This window comes from Pristis pectinata, chromosome 2 (genome assembly GCF_009764475.1).
Source record: "Pristis pectinata isolate sPriPec2 chromosome 2, sPriPec2.1.pri, whole genome shotgun sequence".
NCBI lineage: Eukaryota > Metazoa > Chordata > Chondrichthyes > Rhinopristiformes > Pristidae > Pristis > Pristis pectinata.
This window is the reverse complement of record NC_067406.1, coordinates 144638816-144662102: the sequence shown is the minus strand read 5'-3', so window position 1 is coordinate 144662102 and position 23287 is coordinate 144638816. Positions and strand designations below refer to the sequence as shown.

Genomic DNA, 23287 nt, shown 5'->3' with positions numbered 1-23287 from the left:
TGTGGCCTCCTCTACATCAGTGAGACTAAGTGCGGACTGGGTGACTAATTCACAGAACACCTGCGCTCCTGTCCACAGCGACAATCCCAAGCTCCCAGTTACATGCCATTTTAATTCCCCTTCCCCTTCCCACTCCCACACCGACCTGTCCATTCTTGGCCTTCTCCACTGCCAGGGAGAGGCCCAACACAAACAAGAGGAACAACACTTCATTCTCTGCCTGGGTGTCTACAACCCAATGGTGTGAACATTGAGTTTTCCAGTTTCAGGTAACCTTTATCTCCCATGTCCCACACCTCTCTCTCTCCCTCTGATCCACAGGTCCTCCCATTTTATCCCCTTTCCAATACCCACCCTCCAGACCCCCATCACCCATTTCCATACCCTTCTCCTTCCTGGTTCCACCCACCTACTACCCACACGGTACACCCATGACCCCCTCCCCCATCGTTCCATCTGCCTTTCACCTCTCCCCGAATGGCTCCTGTTATCACCTTCCTTCCTTACCAGATACTGGCACTGGTATCCTTTGTGTTCCCTGTTGTCACCCTCCATCCTCCGGTCTCCACCTTCATTCTCCCCTTTTGTCTGCTTCCTCCTATCGGCCTCTTGCCTCTGTGTCCCAATGCTAGTCCTTTCCCTCCCCTACCTGGATCCATCTGCTTGTCATCCTTCACCCCTCCTCAGTCCACCAATCACCTACTGACCCCTGTCTCACCCCCGTCCCTCTCCTCTTTATACCAGCTACTTTCCCTCTCCACTCTCAGCCTAATAAAAGGTTTCAACCCAATATGTCGACAGTTCCATCCCCCCACAGATGCTGCTCGACCCACTGAGTTCCTCCAGCAGATTGTTTGTTGTTCCAGTAGCTGCTCCTAGTTCTAGATCTCAGGCTGAGGAGCCAATCTTTGAGCAGCCACGCATAGAGCCACAGAGTCCTACAGCACGGAAACAGGCCTCTCGACTAGTGGGCACCCACTCATATTAACCCCATCTTCCAATGTCTAGTTGATTCAAGTGTTCATCTGGACACTTGTTAAATGCTGTCAGTGACCCCCTTCCACCACTCTCTCTGGCAGTGTGTTGCAGGTGCTCACCGCTCTCTGGGTGAGAAAGATCCCCTCTTATCCCCTGTAAATATCTTATCCCCTACCCTCAATCTGTATCCTCTAGTCTTATCTACCTCTGATAAGGGGAACGGTTTCCTGAGTTTACTCTGTCTACACCCCTCCTCCGATCCAGGGAGAACAGACCTAGTCTCTCCAGTTTCTCCTCAAGATGAGGTCATCTCCACACATCCTCTCCAGTGCTATCACATCTTTCCTACAGTGTGCTGCAGTACTCCAGCTGAGGTCTGACCAATGTTTTACAAAGTTGGAGCGAAAACTCCTTGCTCTTGTATTCAATGCCCTGAGTAATGAAGGCCAATATCCCAGGTGCCTCTTAACCATATTATCCACTGGCACTGCAACCCTCAGGAACTCTGGACTTGTACTCTGTTCCTCAATACTTCCTACTATTCACAGTGTGTGTGCCCTACCCTTGTACACCAAGGTTCCTCTATTCCTCAATACTCCCTAGGACCCAACCATTTATGGTGAATGTCCTAACCTCTTGTACTCCTGAAATGCATCACCTCACATTTATCAGGGTTAAACTCCAACTCCATTTCACCAACACATTGATATCACCGAGTAGTCCAAGACTACTCTCCACGAGGCATACAAGAGGGAGGTTGGAGCTCAGGAGTTCGCACTGCAGCAGGTATTGGTTTATTATTGTCACTTGTACTGAGGTCCAGTGAAAAACTTGTCTTGCATACTGATCGTACAGATCAATTCATTACACAGTGCAGTTACATTGAGTCAGTACAGAGTGCATTGAGGTAGTACAGGTAAAAACAATAACAGTACAGAGTAAAGTATCACAGCTACAGAGAAAGTGTAGTGCAATAAAGTGCATGGTCACAACAAGGTAGATCGTGAGGTCAAGATTTTCAGATTTTTGGGCTCTCTTCAGGGCAGGTGGGATCTGTACAAACAGGATGATTCGCACCTGAACTCGAGGGGGACCAATATCCTTGCGGGAAGGCTTGCTAGTGCTGCTCGGTGGGGGGAAAGGGTGTTTAACCCTCGAGTTGCTGGGGGTGGGAACCAGAGTGACAGGGCAGCAAGTGGAGAGGCTGTGGGGAAAGTACATGTTTAGACGACAAGATGGAAACTGAAAGGTTGAGCGTGGTGGGACTAATGTTCTGAGCTGTGTCTATTTCAATGCAAGGAGTATTGTAGTAAGGCAGATGAACTTAGAGCATAGATCAGCACGTGGAATTATGATGTTGTAGCCATTAGTGAGACTTGGTTGCAGGAGGGGCAGGACTGGCAGCTCAATGTTCCAGGGTTCCGATGTTCTAGAGGGGGAGGTATTGGGGGGGGGGTGGCATTACTTATCAGGGAAAATGTCACAGGAGTGCTCAGAGAGGACATACTGGAGGGCTCGACAACCGAGGCAATTTGGGTGGAACTGAAGAATAAGAAAGGATGACCATATTAATGGGACTACATTATAGACCTCCCATTAGTCAGCGGGACTTAGAAGAACAAATATGTAGACAGATGGCAGACAATTGTAGGAAATATAAAGTTGAGATAGTAGATTTTAACTTTCCACATATTGACTGGGACTCCCATACTGTAAAGGGATTGGATGGGATTGAATTTGTTAAATGTGTTTGGGAAAGTTTCCTTAATCAATATGTAGAGGTCCCAACCAGAGAGAATGCAATACTGGATCTCCTCTTAGGGAATGAGACAGGGCAGGTGACAGAAGTGAGTTGAGGGGAACAGTTTGGATTCAGTGATCATAATTCCATTAGTTTCAAGATAATTATGGAAAAGGATAGGACTGGTCCTAGGCTTGAGATTCTAAACTGGAGGAAGGCACCCCACTTCTGTTCTATTCTTTTTCTGTCCATTAACTGATCCACAATCCATGCCAGTAGCACTTTGTCCCCAGTCCCATTTGCTTGAACAATGAAGGCCTTCTGGAAGTCCAAATACTCCACATCAACTGGTTCCCTTTTCTGCTACTTACATTCTCAGAATCTCTACCAGATTTGACAAACATGATTTGCATTTCATAGAACAGTACAGCACAGGAAAAGGCCCTTCAGCCCACAATGTCTGTGCTGACCATAATACCAAATTCAATTTCTTCTGTCTGTACATGATCCATATCCATCCATTCCCTGCATGTTCATGTGTCTGTATAAAAGAATCTTAAACTCCACTATCGTGTCTGCTTCAATTACTACCCTGGCAGCCCATTCCAGGCACCCACCACTCTGCAAAAAAAAACCTGCCCTGCACATCTCCTTTAAACTTTCCCCCTCTCACCTTAAAGCTATACCTTCTAGTATTTGACATTTGTACTCTGGGAAAAGAACTCTGACTGTCTACCCTATCTATGCCTCTCATAATTTTATAAATTTCTATAAAGTCTCCCCTCAGCCTCTGTTGCTCCAGAGAAAACAACCCAAGTTTGTCCAACCTCTCCTCATAATTAATACTCTCCAATCCAGGCAATATCCTAGTGAAATCCTCTGCACCCTCTCCAAAGCCTCCACATCCTTCCTGTAATGGAGCAAACAGAACCACACACAATACTCCAAATGTGGCCTGACCAAAGTTTTATACAGCTGCAACATGACCTCCTGACTCTTGATCTCAATGCCATGATGCCCAATCCTATTCTCATTTTCTGAGTGCCCTGTTGCTACTTCCATAATAGATAGCAACATTTTCTTGCACTCATGTCAGGCTAATTGACCTGTAGTTCCCTCTTTTCCCCTCCTTTATTAATGTGACACAGATTGGTACCTTCCAACTTGTGGAAACCGTTCTAGGATCTATGGAATTTTAGAAGGTGACAACCAGTGCATCAACCATTTCCACGGGCTCCTCTTTCAGAATCTTGGGGTACAAGTCACCCAGTGCTGCAGAATTATTAGCATTAATCCCATAATTTTTTCAGATACTTTTAAATTAATTCCAATTACTGTCATCTTCTCATTTCCTGGACTGGCTGACATGCACTATTTCTGAGAGGTTTTCTGTATCTCTTTGTATGAATGCAGGCAAAATGTTTGTCAACTACAAACAACCTGCTGGAGGAACTCAGCGGGTCGAGCAGCATCTGTGGGAGGAAAGGAATTGTTGACGTTTCAGGTTGAAACCCTGCATCAGGACGGAGAGGGGAGATGGTCAATATAAAGAGGAGAAGGGGTGTGGTGAGAAAGGGGTCCAAGGAGATTGATGAATTGAGTGGTGTAAGATGGCAGGCAGGCAGGGGAGGGGAGCAGGGATGGGGTTGGGAGACAATGGCAGGTGAATGCTAGATGGAGGGAGAAAGAGAGAGGAAAAAGGGGGGAGAAACAGATAGAGCAAGGTGGGGGGGAGGGGAGTGAAGGTGGGAGACAGCTGCTGGAGGGAGATGAGCAGGAACACAAAGGGCTGCCAGTGCTGGACTCTGATCAGTAAAGGAGGTGAGATTGGGAACCGCTGGCGGTGGGGGGAGCTGTATGGCAGATGGAACCAGAACCAGATTTGGGGGGTGGGGTGGTGAAGGACTGTGGGTGAACTGTGTGTGTCATGGGTGGATGGGACCAGGACGTGGAGGGGAACAAAGATGTATGATGGAGGGCTGGAGGTGGGGTTGCTTGTCTGTTTAAAAAAAATGTTTGTTAACCTCTCGACCATTGTCTTATTCCGTAATGTAATTCCTCCTGCATCAGTCTGTTAGGGACCCACATTAACATCTGCAAAGCTCTTCCTATTTCTATATCTATAGAAACGTGTAAAGTCTGTTTGTGTATGCTTGGAATGCTCTTATTTTCCATTTCCCCTTTCCTTATCAAAGTCTGGTCTTCCTTTGTTGAAATCTGAAAGGTCAATTCTCATGTTTTCTGCTTGTTTTGGTAACATTAAGCATTTACTCAAATCTAATAATATCCTCCGTCTCTTCTTGGCCCTGTCTACTTTATCAGCTGCAGTGGTTCAGGAGGGGCAGCTGCTGTCCTCCAACATTATTAACTGGACGGGCAAATATGGATCAGAATTTAAACTCATCACGATTCAGTGTGCTGGTGTATTCCAGTCTTCCTGTTGACACTGTATTAATTTCTGAAAAGCATAAATCCCACAGAAGCTTGTGGAATGAGTTGATATCTGCCCTTAAAAGGCCAAAATTCCAAGGCTGCCTGCAGTTACCAATTCACTGGCATAAATCAATGGGTTTTTGAACAAAACAGACCCAATGCAGCGGCTGTGTTTGCGTTCCTCCTGCCATTTCCACTTCTGTGCAGTCATTCCCACAGCTGTGTGGATTTCTATAAATAATCACTTTGCATCATGCCACAGAGTACAGACTTCACCACAACAGCGTCAAATGGTGAGCAAGGGCAACCTTCAAACTGCGTTTCACTTGGTATTGGTATTGGTTTATTATTGTCACTTGTACTGAGGTACAGTGAAAAGCTTGTCTTGCAAACCAATCTTACAGGTCAATTCATTACACAGTGCAGTTACATTGAGATAGTACAGAGTGCATTAATGTAGTACAGGTAAAAACAATAACAATACAGAGTAAAGTATCACAGCTACAGAGAAAGTGCAGTGCAATAAGGCGCAAGGTCACAGCAAGGTAGATCGTGAGGTCAGAGCCCATCTAATCGTATAAGGGAACCGTTCAATCGTCTTATCACAGTGGGGTAGAAGCTGTCCTAAGTCTGGTGGTACATGCCCTCAGGCTCCTGAATCTTCTACCTGATGGAAGAGGAGAGAAGAGACAATGACCCGGGTCAGTGGAGTCTTTGATTATGCTGGCTGCTTCACCAAGACAACAAGAGGTAAAGACTGAGTCCAAGGAGGGGAAGCTGGTGATGGGCTGTGTCCACAACTCTGCAGTTTCTTGCGGTCCCGGGCAGAGCAGTTGCCGTACCAAGCCGTGATACATCCAGATAGGATGCTTTCTATGGTGCATCGATAAAAGTTAATGAGAGTCAAAAGGGACAAACCAAATTTCTTTAGCCTCCTGAGGAAGTAGAGGCGCTGGTGAGCTTTCTTGGCTGTGGCATCTATGTGATTTGACCAGGACAGGCTGTTGGTGATGTTCACTCCCAGGAACTTGAAGCACTCAACCCTCTTGACCTCAGCACCGTTGCTGTAGACAGGTGCATGTACACCGCCCCCCTTTCCTGAAGTCAATGACTAGCTCCTTTGTTTTGTTGACATTAAGGGAAAGGTTGTTGTCATGACACCATTCCACTAAGTTCTCTATCTCCTTCCTGTACTCCGACTCATCACTGTTTGAGATATGGCCTGAGAACTTGTAGATTGTAGAGCAGAATCTGGCCACACAATCATGAGTGTATCAGGAGTAGAGTAGAGGGCTGAGGATGCAGCCTTGTGGGGCACCAGTGTTGAGAATAATTGTGCCGGAGGTATTGCTGCCTATCCTCACTGATTGTGGTCTGTTGGTTAGAAAGTCAAGGATCCAGTTAGAGGGAGGTGTTGAGTCCTAGGTTTTGGAGTTTGGTGACAAGTTTGCTTGGGATTATTGTATTGAAGGCAGAGCTGTAGTCAGCTCTGTCTTCAGCTTTAACGATGCTGTCTGAATTTTTGGAGTAAAATAAAGAAGTGGATAAAGATGTTTTCTGAAAAGTTAAATTATCCATTGATAATTGCTTGAACCTTTCGACTCAAAGTCAAAAACCCGTAGATGCTGGAAATCTGAAATAAATCTCAGACTGCACGGATCGGTTGGAACAGCAGTTGGACTCACTGAGGAGCAGACAGGAGGCAGAGTGTTATGGACAGGAGCTTTATGCAGGTTCAGCCAGATAGATGGGTAACTGCCAGGAGGGACCGGCAGATAGCCACAGGGAACTCTGCACTATTCTCTCTAACAAGTATACCAGTTTGGATACTGTTAAGATGGAAATGGCCTCATGGGGAAAAGCAACAGAACAGCAGCAACCAGATCAGTGGCACTGTAGCGACTCACCGCACCGGCATCGAACTGGCTCCCGACATCGCGAATGTCGTCGGAGGCCCCGATCCAGGATGGTGCGGGGCCTTCCTTCTTCCCCATCATCGGGCTAGGAAAGCCTGCACGTGGCAAGGTCAGGTGACCCGCGCGGGACATCAGAGCAGGAACTGTAGCGCAGGAAGTTTTCGGATATTAAAGGCGCACCATGCCCCTGTCATTCTTTCGACTTCCGATTTCAAGCCAGCAACTCTGTGTCTTCATTTCGTAGTGTGTAGCTAGCCACTACATTGGTGACCCTAACGGGCCCAAACGTTTTTGGACCCATGATGTCTGCACAAGAAGAGGTACAGGGAGTTGCCCTTAAACTGCCCACCTTCTGGACCCTCAGGCCTCGTGTCTGGTTCGACCAGGCCGAGGCCCAGTTCCAGATTCACCAGATCACCAGGGATGACACCAAGTACTACTATGTGGTGAGTGCCCTCGGCCATGACACCGCAGCCCTGGTCGAGGACTTCATCCAGGCGCCCCCAGAAGAGGAGAAGTACAATAAGTTCAAGTCCCTCCTCGAGACCTTTGGCCTTTCTCGACGCGAACGGGCCTCCCGCCTCCTCCACCTCGAGGGGTTGGGTGACAGACCCTCCTCTGTGCTCATGAACGAGATGTTGGCCACAAACCCTGCCTGATGTTTGAGCAGTTACCCGACGACATCCACCTGCTCCTGGTGGACACCGATTTCAGCGACCCCTGGAAGGTGGCTGCCCAGGCAGATGTCCTTTGGCGGGTGAAAAAGGAGAGCGGGGCGTCTGTCGAGCGCATTGCCATGCCACGTACCCAGCGGCCCAGCAGGCTAGACCCGGCAATCGAACGCACCCCACCCGCCACCAGGTCTGAGACACCAACCGACCAATAGTGTTTCTACCACCAGCGGTGGGACGCTGACACCCGCAGGTGCTGGCCACCATGCAGGTTTCTGGGAAATGCCAGGGCCAGCCGCCACTGATGGCTATGGCGGCTGGCCACCCAGATAGCCTCTTGCATGTGTGGGACAGGCGTTCCAGACGTCGGTTCCTGGTGGACACCGGAGCTGAGGTCAGCATCATGCCTCCCAACAGCCACGAGACTCGTAACTGCACACCAGGACCCGTCCTCAGAGCGGCCAATGGTAGCACCATTCGGACCTTTGGCACCCGTTTGGTGCACCTCCAGTTCGGCACCTGCAACTTTACTTAAAAGTTCATCCTGGCCGCCGTCGCGCAACCACTCCTCGGGGCAGACTTCCTTCGCACCAACAGTCTGCTGGTTGACCTGCAGGTAAGCGTTTGGTACATGCCAGGACCTTCCAAACGTTCTCGCTGGGTGAGGCCAAACTACCGGCCCCACACCTCAACTCCGTCACCACGTCGACCAACGAGTTCACCAGGGTCCTGGCAGAGTTCCCGTCTGTACTAATGCCCCAGTTCTCCACCACCTTGCCCAAGCACGGCGTCGAGCATCACATCCCCACCCAGGGCGTTCCCCTCCATGCCCGCGCCCGGCGGCTGCCCCCGGACAAGCTCCGCCTTGTGAAAGAGGAATTCAAAAGAATGGAGGAGTTGGGGATCATCCGCAGGTCAGACAGCCCATGGGCCTCTCCACTACACATGGTCCCCAAGCAGCCGGAGGCTGGCAACCCTGCGGCGATTACCGACACCTGAACGACATTACTACCCCGGACCGGTACTCCATGCCGCATATTCAGGGCTTCGCTGTCAACCTGCACGGGTGGTCCATTTTTTCCAAGGTCGACCTCGTCCGCGGGTATCACCAGATCCCGGTGCATCCGGACGACATTCCAAAGACGGCACTGATCGCACCTTTCGGCCTCTTTGAATTCATCCGGATGCCCTTTGGCCTCAAGAACGCTGCAAAGTCTTTCCAACGACTCATGCACACAGTCGGGCGCGACCTTGACTTTGTCTTCATATACCTCAACGACATCTTGATTGCCAGCAGCAGCCGCCAGGAACATTTCACGCACCTCCGCCAACTCCTTTCTCGCCTGAGGGATTTCGGCCTATCAACCCGGCCAAATGCCAGTTTGGGCTTGAGACAATCGATTTCCTGGGCCATCGGATCGACAAACACGGCGCCACGCCCCTGCCTGCAAAGGTCGACGCCATCCGCCATTTCGCCAGACCCACCTCCATCAAGGGCCTGCAGGAATTCCTCAGTATGTTAAACTTTTATCACTGGTTCATACCATCTGCGGCCCGCATCATGCGCCCGTTGTTTGCTCTCCTGTCGGGTGGAAGCAAGGACATTGTTTGGTCAGAAGAGGCTCACACCGCGTTCGTCGAAACCAAGCAGGCCTTGGCGGACGCGGTCATGTTGGTGCATCCTCGAGTGGACATCCCGACTGCCCTCCAGCACAGCGGTTGGAGGCGTTCTAGAGCAGCTCATCGAAGGGCGTTGGCAACTGCTGGCGTTCTTCAGCAGGCACCTTCAACCAACAGAGCTCAAATATAGCGCCTTTGACTGCGAGCTGTTGGCGTTGTACCTGACCATCAGACACTTCTGATTCTTCTTGGAGGACGGCCATTTACAGCTTTCACCGACCACAAGCCGTTGACCTTTGCTTTCCACCGGGTCTCAGATCCCTGGTCAGCACGGCAGCAGCAGCGCTTGTCGTACATCTCAGAGTTCACCACTGACGTCCACCATCTGTCTGGGAAAGAGAACATGGTCGCGGATGCACTGTGATGGCCCACCATCCAAGTTTTGTCCCGGGGGTGGATTTCGGCACCTTGGCGGACGCCCAGCTATCGCACTGCAGTCTCGGGACTGCAACTGCAAGACCTACTGGTAGGCCCTGGTGAGTGCACCCTGCTCTGCGATATCTCCACAGGTAGACCCCGCCCCATCACCTGTCGCCGACGGCTATTTGATTCCATCCACGGCCTCGCACACCCATCCATCCGGACTACTGTCCGGATGGTGTCCGACAAATTCGTCTGGCATGGCCTGCGTAAACAGGTTTCCAAATGGGCCTGGTCCTGCACACACTGCCAAACCTCTCAAGTACAGCAGCATGTCAAGGCCCCCCTGCAGGACTTTCAACCTACCCGCTGGAGGTTTGACCATATCCATGTTGACCTGGTCGGCCCCCTCCCAGTCTCCCAAGGAGCGCGGTACCTCCTCACGATTGTCAACCGTTTTACCCGCTGGCCTAAAGCCATTCCCCTCGCAGACACCTCCACTCAGTCCTGCGCACGGGCCCTTTTGTCAACTTGGGTGGCCTGTTTTGGTGTCCTGGCAGATATCACCTCAGACAGGGGAGCTCAATTCACCTCTGGCCTGTGGTCTGCTGTCGCCGACTTGTGGGGTTCCCGGATCCACCTCACCACCGCCTATCACCCACGAGCCAATGGGCTGGTGGAGAGGTTCCATTGACACCTGAAGTCGGCACTCATGGCCCGCCTTAAGGGGCCCAACTGGGTGGATGAACTCCCCTGGGTTCTGCTGGGGATACGCACTGCACCAGAAGAGGACCTGCATGCCTCGTCCGCGGAGATGGTCTACAGAATGCCCTTAGTTGTCCCGAGCGATTTCCTATCAGCCCATCAGGAGCCAGAGGAAGAACCTGCTGTGGCACTCGACCGGCTGCGCGTGCAGCTTGGAAACCTGGCCCCGATACCCACCTCGCGACACAGACAGGCCCCGACCCATATGCCGACTTCCTTCCGAGACTGTAAGTTTGTCTTTGTCAGGAGGGGCGCACACCGAACACCACTGCAGCGGCCGTACGAAGGGCCATTCCAGGTCGTCAGGAACAATGGGTCTATGTTCATGCTGGACATTGGGGGGCGCGAGGAGGTTTTTACAATTGACCAGCTGAAGCTGGCTCATTTAGACTTGGACCAACCTGTGGTGGTCCAGTGAGTGCGACGCAGGGGCAGGTCACCCAAGTCATAGCTTATTTAATTATTTATTTCTGGTTTTCGTGACGGTATCACCAGTTCTTGGGGGGGGGGGGGTGTGGGGGGCGGTGGTGGTGTTAAGAGGCATCGAACCAGCTCCCGACGTCACAAACATCGTTGGAGGCCCCAATCTAAGATGGCACAGGGCCTTCCTTCTTCCCCAACGTCGGGCTAGGAAAGCCCGCACGCAGCAAGGTCAGGTGACCCGCGCAGGACGTCAGAGCAGGAACTGTAGCGCGGGAAGTTTTCAGATATTAAAGGCGCACCATGCCCCTGTCGTTCTTTCAACTTCCAATTTCAAACCAGTGACTCTGTGTCTTCATTTTGTAGTGTGTAGCTAGCCGCTACAGCACTATGATTGGCTCTGTTGTACAGCAGGGTAGGTCAAAGTCGAAAGTCATAAAAGTGCATGTGTGCACAGGTGCAATGAAAAACTTACTTGCATCAGCATCACAGGCACAGAGCATCATAGGATATAGGCGAGTGGTGCACAGATGGGCGTTTCTATGGCCATGAGCAAGAATGCAGGATAGTGAGTTGCCTCCCTGGTGCCAGGGTCAAGGATGTCTCATACCAGTCACAGGGCATTTGGAAAGGTGAGAGTGAGCAGCCAGAGGTCATGGTCCATATTGGTATTAATGACATAGGCAGGAAGAGAGATGAGGTCCTGAAAAGTGAATATAGGGAGTTAGATAGAAGGTTAAAGAGCAGGACCTTTAGGGTTGTAATCTCAGGATTACTTATTAATTAGGGAGAACATCATGACAGTACGAGAAGGGATATCCTGAGGGAATGTTCAGTGAGGTCATATGGGCAGAACTTAGAAATAAAAAACAGGTGATGAGATTATACTACAGGCTCCCCAATAGTCAGCGGGAATTAGAGGAACAAATGTGTAGTGAGATCACAGATGGGTGTAAGAACTTGAGACACGTACAAAACATTTAAAAGGCAGTTGGACAGGTACATGGATAAGAAAAGGTTAGAGGGATATGGGGCAAATGGGACTAGCTTGGATGGGCATCTCGGTTGGCATGGACCATTTGGGCCGAAGGGCCTGTTTCCATGCTGTATGACACTATGACTAAGAGTAAAGGATTGAGGAGTAAACTTAAGAAGGAAAAGGGACCATGAGATATCCCTAGCAGATAAGATAAAGGAGAATCTTAAAAGATTCTATGAGAATATTCAGAGTAAAAGAGTGGCCAGGGAGAGAGGATCAATGTGATAATCTATGTGTGGAGCCAAGGGAAGTTGGCAAGGTCTTAAATGAATACATCTGATCTGTATTTGCCATGGAGAAGGACGTGGAAGGCAGTGAGTTCAGGGGAGGGAACAGTGATATTCTGGAGCATATAAATATTGCAAAGGAGGAGGTATTGGAGGTCTTGAAATACATAAAGGTGGATACATCTCCAGGGCCTGATCAGGTATATTTTTGGATGTTATGGGAAGCAAGGGAGAAGATTGTTGGGGCAACGGCAGAGACTTTTCACACAGCAGTTAGTACTTGGAAAGAGGAGGTGGTTGAGACAAGAACAGTAACAACATTTAAAGAGGCATCTGGACAGGTACTTCAATGAGCAGGGCACAGAGGGATGTGGAATTAATGCAGGCAAGTGGGATTAGTATAGATAGGCATTATGGTCAGCATAGATGAGGTGGGCTGAAGGGCCTCTTCCTATGATGCATAACTCTATGCTGCCTGATCTGCTGAGTATTTCCATCACCCAGCGACTGTTCCTTTTTTAATTCCAGAAACCTGAACACATTGATTTTTTTGATAGGCTGAATGTATTTCTTCCAAATCTCACTCTTCCAGCTTGGATATTTCAAAATGCTGTTTGACCTATGACCGTGTATGCTCTGTATTTTCATCGTCCACTGGCAAAGAATCAATTTTCATCTTTAGCTTTCTTCACAGGGAGCTGTGCCCAATGTATGGTCTTAGTAACTTGATCAATAAATGCTGAACAGATGGATTACATCGGAATCTATGCACAGGAAAGGTCATATGGAGCCCCTCAAACCCCTTCCACCACTGAATACTAGGGTTGATCCAGTACTCGTCCATTTACCACCAATTTCCATGTCCTGAGATTCCTTTTGTGTCAAAAATATGTATCGATCTCAGCCTTGAGTAAACTCGACATACAAGTAACCACAATCCTTTGGGTAAGAAAATTCCAAAAGATTTATTACCCTCCGAATGAAGATATTCCTCATTTCAGTCCTAAATGACTGACCCCTTTACTATGGAGAACCCAGCCATTAGTTTTGTAATCTCCAGCAAGAGGAAGTACTCTATCCTTCAGAATATTACTTGTCTCAATGAGATCACCTCTCATTCTTTCAAACTGCAATGAGTATCAGCCCATGGCCCTCAGTCTCTCCTCCAGGACAACCCCCTCACTCCCAGAACAAATCCAATCAATCCATACAGCACTTACATGACTCGTGGTCTGCTTTAGATATGGTGACCAGTATCTCGATGAGACCTCAACAGTTACCATAATTTCATCTTTAAAAAGTAATCTATTTTTCTATTTTGTTTCACCTAAGTGAAAAAACTTGTATTTCCCCAGATGGTTCTACCTGCTTGTCTGTACTTTTACCTTGTCCCTAAACCTTTGCACACTACTCTCCCCACAGCTGACTTTCCCACCCAGCTTCTTAGCAGCAAATTTGGAAATGGTACACAGTGTCATAGAGTCATAGAGCAATACAGCATGGATACAGGCCCTTCAGCCCAACCAGTCCATGCCAACCACGGTGCCCACCCAGCTAGTCCCAATTTCCTGCGTTTGGCCCATATCCCTCTAAGCCCCACCCCTCCATGTACCTATCCAAGTGGTTCTTAAATGACACTGTTGTACCTGCCTCACCCACTTCCTCTGGCAGCTCATTCCATATACTCACCACCCTCTGTGTGGAAAAAGTTGCCTCTCAGGTCCCTTTTTAAATCTTTCCCCTCTCACCCTGAATCTATTTCTCCTAGTTTTGGACTCCCTTACCCTGGGGAAAAGACTGTTAGCTTCTACCTTATCTATGCCTCTCATAATTTTAAACATTTCTATAAGGTTGCCCCTCATTCTCCTACGTTCCAAGGAATAAAGACCTAGCCTGGCCAACCTCTCCCTATAACTCAGGTCTATCCCTGTAGTCCTGGCAACATCCTCGTAAATCTTTTCTGCGCTTTTTCTGGTATAACCATGTCTTTCCTATAACTGGGTGACCAAAACTGCACATGGTACTCCAAGTGTGGCCTCACCGACGACTTGTACAACTGCAACATAATATCCCAACTCCTCTTCTCAGTGCCCTGACTGAAGGCCACCATGCTAAATGCCTTTTTCACCACCCTGTCTACTTGTGACACCACTTTCAACAAACTATGCACTTGTATTCCTAGATCCCATTACACTCTCTGGTGCCCAACCATTCATAGTACAAGTCCTACGCTGGTTTGACTTTCCAAAATGCATCACCTCACACTTATCTGTATTGAAATCCACTCCTTGGCCCACTTCCCTAGCTGATCAAGATCCCCCTGTAATCTACAATAACCTTCTTCACTATCAATAAATCTAATTTCATATCATCTGCAAACTTACTGATCAAGCCTTGTGCATTCGGATCCAAATCAATTATACGAATAACCAGGGTCCCAACACCGAACCCTGCGGCACACCACTAGTCACTGGCCTCCACTCCAAGAAACAACCTTTAACCACCACCCTCTGCTTCCTATCTCCGAGCCAATTTTGAATCCACCTAACTAGCTCTCCCTGGGATTCCATGGGACCCAACCTTCCAGACCAGCCTGCCATGTGGGACCTTGTCGAAGGGCTTGCTAAGGTCCAAATAGACAACATCCACTGTCCTCCCCTCATCTACCTTTCTCTTTACCTCTTCAAAAATCTCTTAAAAGGTTTATCAAGCACAACTTTCCATGCACAAAGCCATGCTGATTCCTCGTAATCAGACTCTGTCTATTCAAATGCTGGTAGATCCTTTCATCCAATATGAAGAGCTGATCAGTGACACCAAACAAGTAGCAGTTCATCATTCTGAAAATGACTCCCTTGTTCCTACTGCAAGTTTTGACCAATCCTCTACCTGTGGTAATGGAATGATGATACTGAGGGCTTTAATTGCCCACACACGAACTGAATTAATGTTAAAATGAAGAGAAAAGAGGGAAGGAACTTTTTAAATGTGTTGAGGAAAGCTTCCTTGATTGTATATTCTCAGTACAACTAGGAATGAGGCATTTCTGAATCTGGTGCTGGGGAATGAGGAGGCCCATGGCCAAGAGTGAATGGGAGAACAGCTGGGTAAAGAGTGGTCATTCTGAGGTTAAGGTGAGCTATGGAGAAGAGCAAGGAACAATCTTGGAAGAGGTTCTAACTTCAGTGGAATGAGAGGGGATATAGCCATGGTAAAATGGACTGGAAAATCAATAGAATAAGGGGTGATCCTGAAAGAACCCCTTTGAGGTACAGGCAAGACACCTGCTCACAAGAGGGAAAGGTAGGGAAAGCAAATCCAGGACTCCTTGGATGACAGTGACAAAACAAGGAGTGTATGATGCATGTCAGCTGAATTTGTCAAACAAAAACTAACTTAGGTACAATAAGTTGATTGAGGAAGTAGAGAGCAAATAAGGTTGGCAAAGGGGCTTTAAGAAAAGAATAGCAGTTAACAAAAAGGAACCCAAAAATCTTCTATCAGCATACAAGCAGTAATTGGGTAGTAAGAGGCAAAGTGGGACCATGGAGGATGCTAATGAAATATTGGTAGTATCAGATATGATAGAAGTACCATGGTGGATACAGCAGAGTGGCTTGGAGGTGGTGCTGTTGCCCTACAACTCAAGGACCCAGGTTCATCCACAGCTCTCTATGCGGAGTTTGCACATTCTCCTTATGACTGCGTGGGTTTCCTCTGGGTGCCCAGTTTCCTCCCACATTCCAAAGATGTGCTGGTAAGTTACCCGCATTGTGGGTAAGTGGCAAAAGAATCAAAGGGGAGTCGGTGGGCATGTGAGAAAGAATAAGTTGCAGGACTTCTGGGAGATAACAGGAGGGGGAAAGGGACTGATGGGATTGCTCTGCTGAAAGGAAGCATGGACCAGATGGGCTGAATGGTGTCCTTCTGTACTGTAATAAGCAATGGATGGGTGAAAATTGATGGGCAGTATGGCCACACTTATTAGAGTGGATTTCACCTGGTCCAGGTGGCAGAGGGAAGGGGGGGACTTGGGCATAACAGACACGTAACCTTCCTAGATTCAGGATTAGAAAATGGTGAATATGACACTGTTCTTTAAGAGTGATTCCCAGTAACTGCAGGCTGTTTAGTGTAATGTTGGGGATAGGCAAGGTTTCAGAAATAATAATCAGTGAAAAACAGTTAGCAGGCACTTGGAAAGGTTTGAATTAATTCAGGACAAATTTGTAAAAGGCAGTTTGTATTTGACTAACCTGACCAAATTTTTTGATGAAGTAACAGAGGAGATTGATGAAGGGAATCAGGTGGATGTTGCCTTATATGAATTTTAAGCCAGTATTTAACAAAGTGCCACATAAAAGTTGGGTTAGGAGATAAGTATCAGCCTGGATTAAAAAAAATTGGCTTAAAGTTAGAGAACATAAGTCTTTGTAAATGGTTTGACTGTAATACAGCAGTCAGTGCTCTCCAAGGGTACACATTACAACCAATGCTTTATATATGGAACAATGACTAGTATATTGGAAGTCAATCGCAAAAGGTGCCACTTGAGACAAACTTGGGGGTATGGCAAAGAATGAAGATGATCTAATCGACTACAACAGGATGTGGGTGGACTCCCAGAGAAGTGGCAGATGAAGCTTTATAGAGAAGGGTGAGGTGTTGCATTTTGGCAGAAAGGATGGGGAGGGGCAGTTCTAGAGAGTTGCCGAGAGGTCATGTACAGACTTTGGAAGGTGGCAAAACATATTGTGAGGAGTAGTGAGTAAATCATGTGGCATCTTGGGCTTCATAAAAAAGAGCTATTGACCACCAAACTTTTATAAAGATCCAATCAGGCCACACCAAAATCAAGTCCAGTTCCAGCAACCACACTTTATCAAGGGTACACATGGTTTGACAGGGTGTAGAAGAGATTTACTGGAACAGTTCCAGGGATGAGGAATTTAACCTACAAGATTAGGTTGGAGAAACTGGAATTGTTTTCCTCTGAGGATAAGAAGTTGAGGGGAGATTTAATTGAGGTAGACAAGATTATGAGAGGTTTACATGCTTTGTGTTGGCCTTCATGGAAGAGGAACAGAAACCCACCCAGAAATAGTGGAGAACAATAGGTCTAAAGAGAGCAAAGAGGTGAAAAAGATTAAATAAAAACAGAGCAGGAATAATTGGTCAATTTCAGAGATTGAGGCTATAATGAGGAGCAAGGATAGTGGAAGTTAATGGTAATGCAATAAATCCCCTGGAGGTGATGATCTGTCCCCCGGGTTTTTGAAGGAGGTGACTATGGAAATAGTGTTTGACATCTTCCAAAATTACGCCGATCCTAAAATGGTTTCCTTGGAACCCTGCAAGCTAAGAAAAATGGGGCAAGAAACTAGGAACAGTGGATCAGTGGGCTTAAGTAGGGAAAATGTTGGAATCTAGCATTAAGGCAGTATTAATAGGGCATTTTGAAATTAAAAATAGGAATGGGGAAATCTTTTCTGGATTTATGAAAGAGAAATCATGTTTGACAAATCTGAGATTTTTTATAACTAGTGGAGGAGATATTGGGCAAACCAATGGATGTGGTATATTTGGACTTTCAGAAAGCCTTTAACAAAGTGCCACATAAGAAGTTATTGAATAAAATTCAAGCACACGGGATAGGGGGCAATATTCTGTTGAGGATGGAGGACCGGTTAATAGCCAGAAAAAAAGAGTTGGAATAATTGTTTATTTTTGGATAGAGGGGTTGTAACAAGTGGAATGCCACAGTGACCAATGTTGGGGCCACATATGTTCACAATTTACAGTATATCAAGGATTTGGATGCAGGGACCAGGTTTAATGTATCCATGTTTGTTGATGATGAAAAGCTGGATGGCAAGCAGAGTGTCAAGAAGGAATATGAATAGGCTCATTGAAGACCGAGGATGTGGAAGGTGGAGAATAATGTGGAATATGGAAACGTGTTAGATCTACACTTGGTAGCAAAAATTAAAGCAGAATATTTTTTTTCAAATGGTGGCTGATAGGAAGTGTTGGTGTTCAGAGAGACCTGGGTGTCCTTGTATACAAATCACTGGAAGTTAACATGCAACTTCAGCAAATAACTAGGGAGGCAAATGGTAAGGTGGCCTTTATTGCAAGTGGCTATGACTGTTCTGATGTAGGGTCTTGGACCTGAAATGTTAACTGTTTCTCTCTCCACAATGTGATATCAGACTTTCACCATCTGCAGTTTTTTGATTTTCTCATATTGCAAGAGGATTTGAATGAGGGAGAAGAGTATTGCTCTAGTTATTTAGACCCTGATGAGACTTAATCAAGAATAAAGTACAGGCCTGGTGAACAAAGGATGATGAATTGATCCTGGGATTGGGGTTTGAGGATTAAACCACTGGGAAAGATTGGGCCAAGAATCCCAAGTTTTGAAGAATGAGAATTAATCTCATTGAAACACAAATTTCTTACAAGGCTTGAAAGGGCAGATGCAGGAAGGATATTTTCCCCGGCTGGGGTGGTTAGAACCATGTGTCACCACCTCATAATAAGGGATTGGTTGAAAAACACTATGATGCTGGAGGAACTCAGCAGGTCAGGCAGCATCTGTGGAGAAAAGCAGGCGGTCAACATTTTGGGTCAGGACCCTTCTTCAGAACTGAAGATAGGAAAACAGGAAGCCCGGTATATAGGAGAGAAAAGCAGAGCAGCAATAGGTGGACAAAAGAGGGGAGGTGGGATGGGCACAAGGTGGTGATAAGTAGGTGCGGGTAAGAGATAGTGATGGGCAGGTGCAGGGGAGGAGGGAGAGCAGATCCACTGGGGGATGGGTCAAAGGTAAGGAGAGAGAGAAAATAAAGGGGGTAGAAAAAAGAGAGAGAGGCTGGGAAAGGGAAGAAAAGAAGAGACATGGGTGGGGGTGGGTTCTCCACGGATGCATAGTGTTTTTCATCTAGATTCCAGCATCTGCAGTCCTTGTTTCTCAAGGGTTTTATTTTTTAGAACTGAGTCCAGGAGAATTTATTTCAGCCAGAGGGTGGTGTATCTTTGAAGGACTTTGCCCAAAAAGTCACTGAGTATATTTGAGAAAGAGATTAATAGATTTTCAGATATTAAGGGAATCAAGGGATATGGAGTTACGGAAAAGCGGTACCAAGGTAAAAGATGAGTGGTGGTCCTGTTCAATGATGGAATTGGCACAAGGGGACAAATGGCCTTCTATTTCCTATCTTACTGGCCCTTTGAATCTAGCACGATCCACAATGTGCCTTTGTTGTGCAGCTTTCTTCAGTACAATGTATGTTCATTAAGAATTTTGAACTATTTCAGAGGGCCAAGAGGACCCACAACTTTATGTTCTTCTCTTTCATTAAATGTTAGCCTGTGTTTATCTACTGGGAAAATTATTTGAAAAGATTTTCCACTCTCAGCTAATGCTGACCACCCCGTCCCGTTTCCCGTTACACTGACAACTGTATTGTTCTGTACAGAACTGGAAGATTTCACGATTGTTGCTGCCAATTTCCACCCTATTCTCATTTCCATATGATCCACACCTGACACTTCCCTTTCTTGACATTTCTACCTCTTTCTCAGTGGATACATTCACAATCAAAATCCATACAGATCTTTGACTTTCTTTCCTCATTCTTTGTCCATCTTCAGTAACAGAACCTTCAGCCAAATCTCTGGATCTTATAAACCAAACTTCTCTTCCCACTTTTTAAAAACCTTCTTAAACCCCATTTATTACAATTTCAGTCATATCTTACCCACGCCTTATAGTTTAGCATTTAATCTTTTGTTCCATGGATCCTTCTCACTCTGCAAAGCAAAGTGCTCTATAAAAACAAGAGTTGATGTTCCTATCCACTGTTTTTCAATTATATTTTACATTTCATGGTGCCCTTTAGAGCTGCTGTGTGATGAAATCTTTGTTCCCATCACTGATTGGGAGCCATGATACCTTGACATTACTACTGGCAGTTGGGGATGGGGGGGGAAATGAAACAATGGTAGTAATAAACTTCTGGATGGAGAAGCTTGGCAACAATGGCAATATATGTTTTTTGTGTCAACTTTGCCTATTGGGCAGATGGTCTCTTGTTCCTCTGTCCCATTTCACGTGTATTGCCCTTCCTTTTCCTTCCTCTATTAAGAAAAATGAGAGCATAAGGAATTGGAGTTTGTGACAAGTTCGTAATTGGTTGGGAGGAATGTTAGAGAAATACGAACATATTCTGGTTGATGGGATGGTGACAAACTGATCTCCACAGGGAACTGTATCGAGCCTCTGCTGTCCATCATATTTACTAATTGTTTGAAGGAATATGTACCTAGAACTTGTAATTCACCCTCTTTTGGTGTGGATTGTCATTTTTACACAAATATCCAATTGGTTCCTCTGCAAAAAAAAATTCAAAAATTGGCCCAAAAGACATTTGAAATGGCATTGGGATGGTTTACACCCAGAAACATAACCAAAATCAACCTGCACAGGTAACAACAGGACAAGGCTCAACTGAACACAGCTTCTGACAATCAGCTGCACACCAGTCTGAGAGGCTGGCCACAACGGTAGCCACTCACTCGATGGTGCCATGGGGAAGAGGGGTTGCAGGGGGAGAGGGGGAGTAAAGTGCTATCAGATTTACACAGGGAGGTACAATGGCAGCCACATGTGGAGGACAGACATGAAGAATGACTCCTGTCTCCTGCATCTAGGTTCATCAGTCTGAAGACACAATGCAGTTTACATTTAGGAGCTGCGGTGACTTCATAAAGTGTGGTGTTTGGTGCAGGACCTGGCAACCAGTGCCTGAGGAAGACCCAGAGAATGAGAGACAGGCTGAGAAGAGAGGAACAGAATGCTGAGGACTGCCTGGTAGTCTTCCCAGCTGATACCAACAGCCTCACCTCATAGCAGATAAGGAACTCCTTCACAGAGAGATGCTTTTCATAAGAAGACAGGTCTTGGGTGGCAAGAAGTGCCACTGCCTCACAGCTCCAATGACCTGGTTCAATCCTGACCTCTGGTGCTGTCTGTGTGGAGTTTGCACATTCACCAAGTGACTGTGTGGGTTTCCCCCAGGTGCTCCAGTTTCCTCCCACATCACAAAGATGTGCTGGTAGGTTAATTAGTTGCACTATACTGTAGGGGAGTGCCAGAAGAACCAGAGGGGAGTTGATGGGGATGTGTGGGAGGGGTACAGGTAAGGGGGAATGGGACTGAGGGGATTGCTCCATTGGGAGCAGCATGGACCATATGGGCTGATTGGCCTCCTGTGTTGTAAGTAGATCTTAGCCCCAATGCAGACAAAATAACTCCATTCCTCAACCCCAATCACGTGGGTGGGCCAGAGTGACACATACAGTATAATCCCTCAATCCACCTTTCTCAGAACATCAATGAATGAATCCTTGATCCAGTGACTGTTAGTATATCTCACACTGACGTGTTTCATGGGGATACAAAACTAGTTTGTGCTTTGTGAGAATGGTGGGGGGGTGGGGGAGAGCCTGTCACCTGGAGATGGCAGGAGCTGGGCCCTGCACCACTCCCACTATGGTGGTTCTGCTGTCTTCCAGCCCTCTTGCTGTACTCGACCAGGACTTCCACCTCCCTGTGTAAATCTGATAGCACTTTACTCCCCCTTCAACCCCTCTTCCCCATGGCACTGTCGAAAAAGCCTCTGACTATCTACCCGATCAATACCTCTCATCATCTTATACACCTCTATCAGGTCCCCCCTCATCCTCCGTCGCTCCAAGGAGAAAAGGCCGAGTTCCCTCAATCTGCTTTCATAAGGCATGCTCCGCAATCCAGGCAGCATCTTTGTAAATCTCCTCTGCACCCTTTCTATAGCTTCCACATCCTTCCTGTAGTGAGGTGACCAGAACTGAGCACAGTACTCCAAGTGGGGTCAGACCAGGGTCCTATATAGCTGCAGCAATACCTTTCGGCTCCTAAATTCAATTCCAGTTGTTATTGAACCCAAAGCTCTGGCTCATGTCAGTTGGCAGAGGTGGGCATTGTGGGTCATAGTGACATAAGCAGGTGTGTGTCTGATCTGGATAAACGTCAGATGCTCCAACAGAGAAAGAACAAGAGTTCCTCGTCCAATTTCTGAAGTATTCTACCTCACCCAGTAATAATTACTTGGGCAATCTGCTTCTAGTTAAAATTGAATTCTGCATCAATTGTATATTAGAAGGAAAAGCTACCCAATCCAATCCCTGGGCCAGAGTTGTATATCCAAGTCAGCAGCTCGTGCTAAATAATAAGGGTGAGGTTATTGCATGTGAAGCTATGAAAGGGGACAAGCAATTTAAGCAAAAGGGCCAATCTGTGGCAAATGGAGTTCAAAATGCAGCCACCCTCCGTGTCAGCCTCTGATGATATAAATCAATCTTCTGATGATATAAATTCTTGTTACCAATTCATCGAACAGATTTCATTAATCTAGGTAACTACAGGCTGGTGAGCCTTGCGCAGAGTGGGGAAATTACTGGAGTAAATCCCTAAGGAATAGGATTTATGTACATCTGGAAATTTAGGGGCTAATGAGGGACAGTCAGGCATGTCTTTGTGCAGAGTAAATCCTGACCTCACTAATTTGATTGATTTAGGCAGGATGGTAGATGTTGTCTATATGGACTTCAGTAAGGCATCTGGCAAAGTCCCACATGGTCAGCTGGTTCAGAGTTTAAGGCACATGGAATCAAGGTGATCTGGCTAATTGAATCCAAAACTGGCTTGGTGATAGGAGGCATAGAGTGTTGGAAGAAGGATGCTTTTCTGATTGGAAGGCTGTGACCAGTGGTGTACCACAGGGATCTGTGCCGGGACCCTTGTTTGTCATAAATATTAATGACTTGGATGTGAATATAGGAGGCATGATTAGTAAGTCTGCAGATGATATGACAGTTGGGAGTGGGTGGATAGCATGGAAGATTGTCTAAGGCTACAGCAGGACATATATCAGATGGAAAGTTGGGTGGTGTGTGCAGATGGAATTTAATCCCAACAAGTGTGGGGTGATGCATTTTGGGAAGTTAAACAGCGG

General features: G+C 47.0%; 1 protein-coding gene across 2 annotated transcripts in view; it reads right to left on the bottom strand.

The window, feature by feature from the left end:
- LOC127580906 (complexin-1) overlaps positions 1-23287 on the bottom strand; it is a 137888-nt gene that overhangs the window by 79645 nt on the left and 34956 nt on the right. The window lies entirely within an intron of this gene.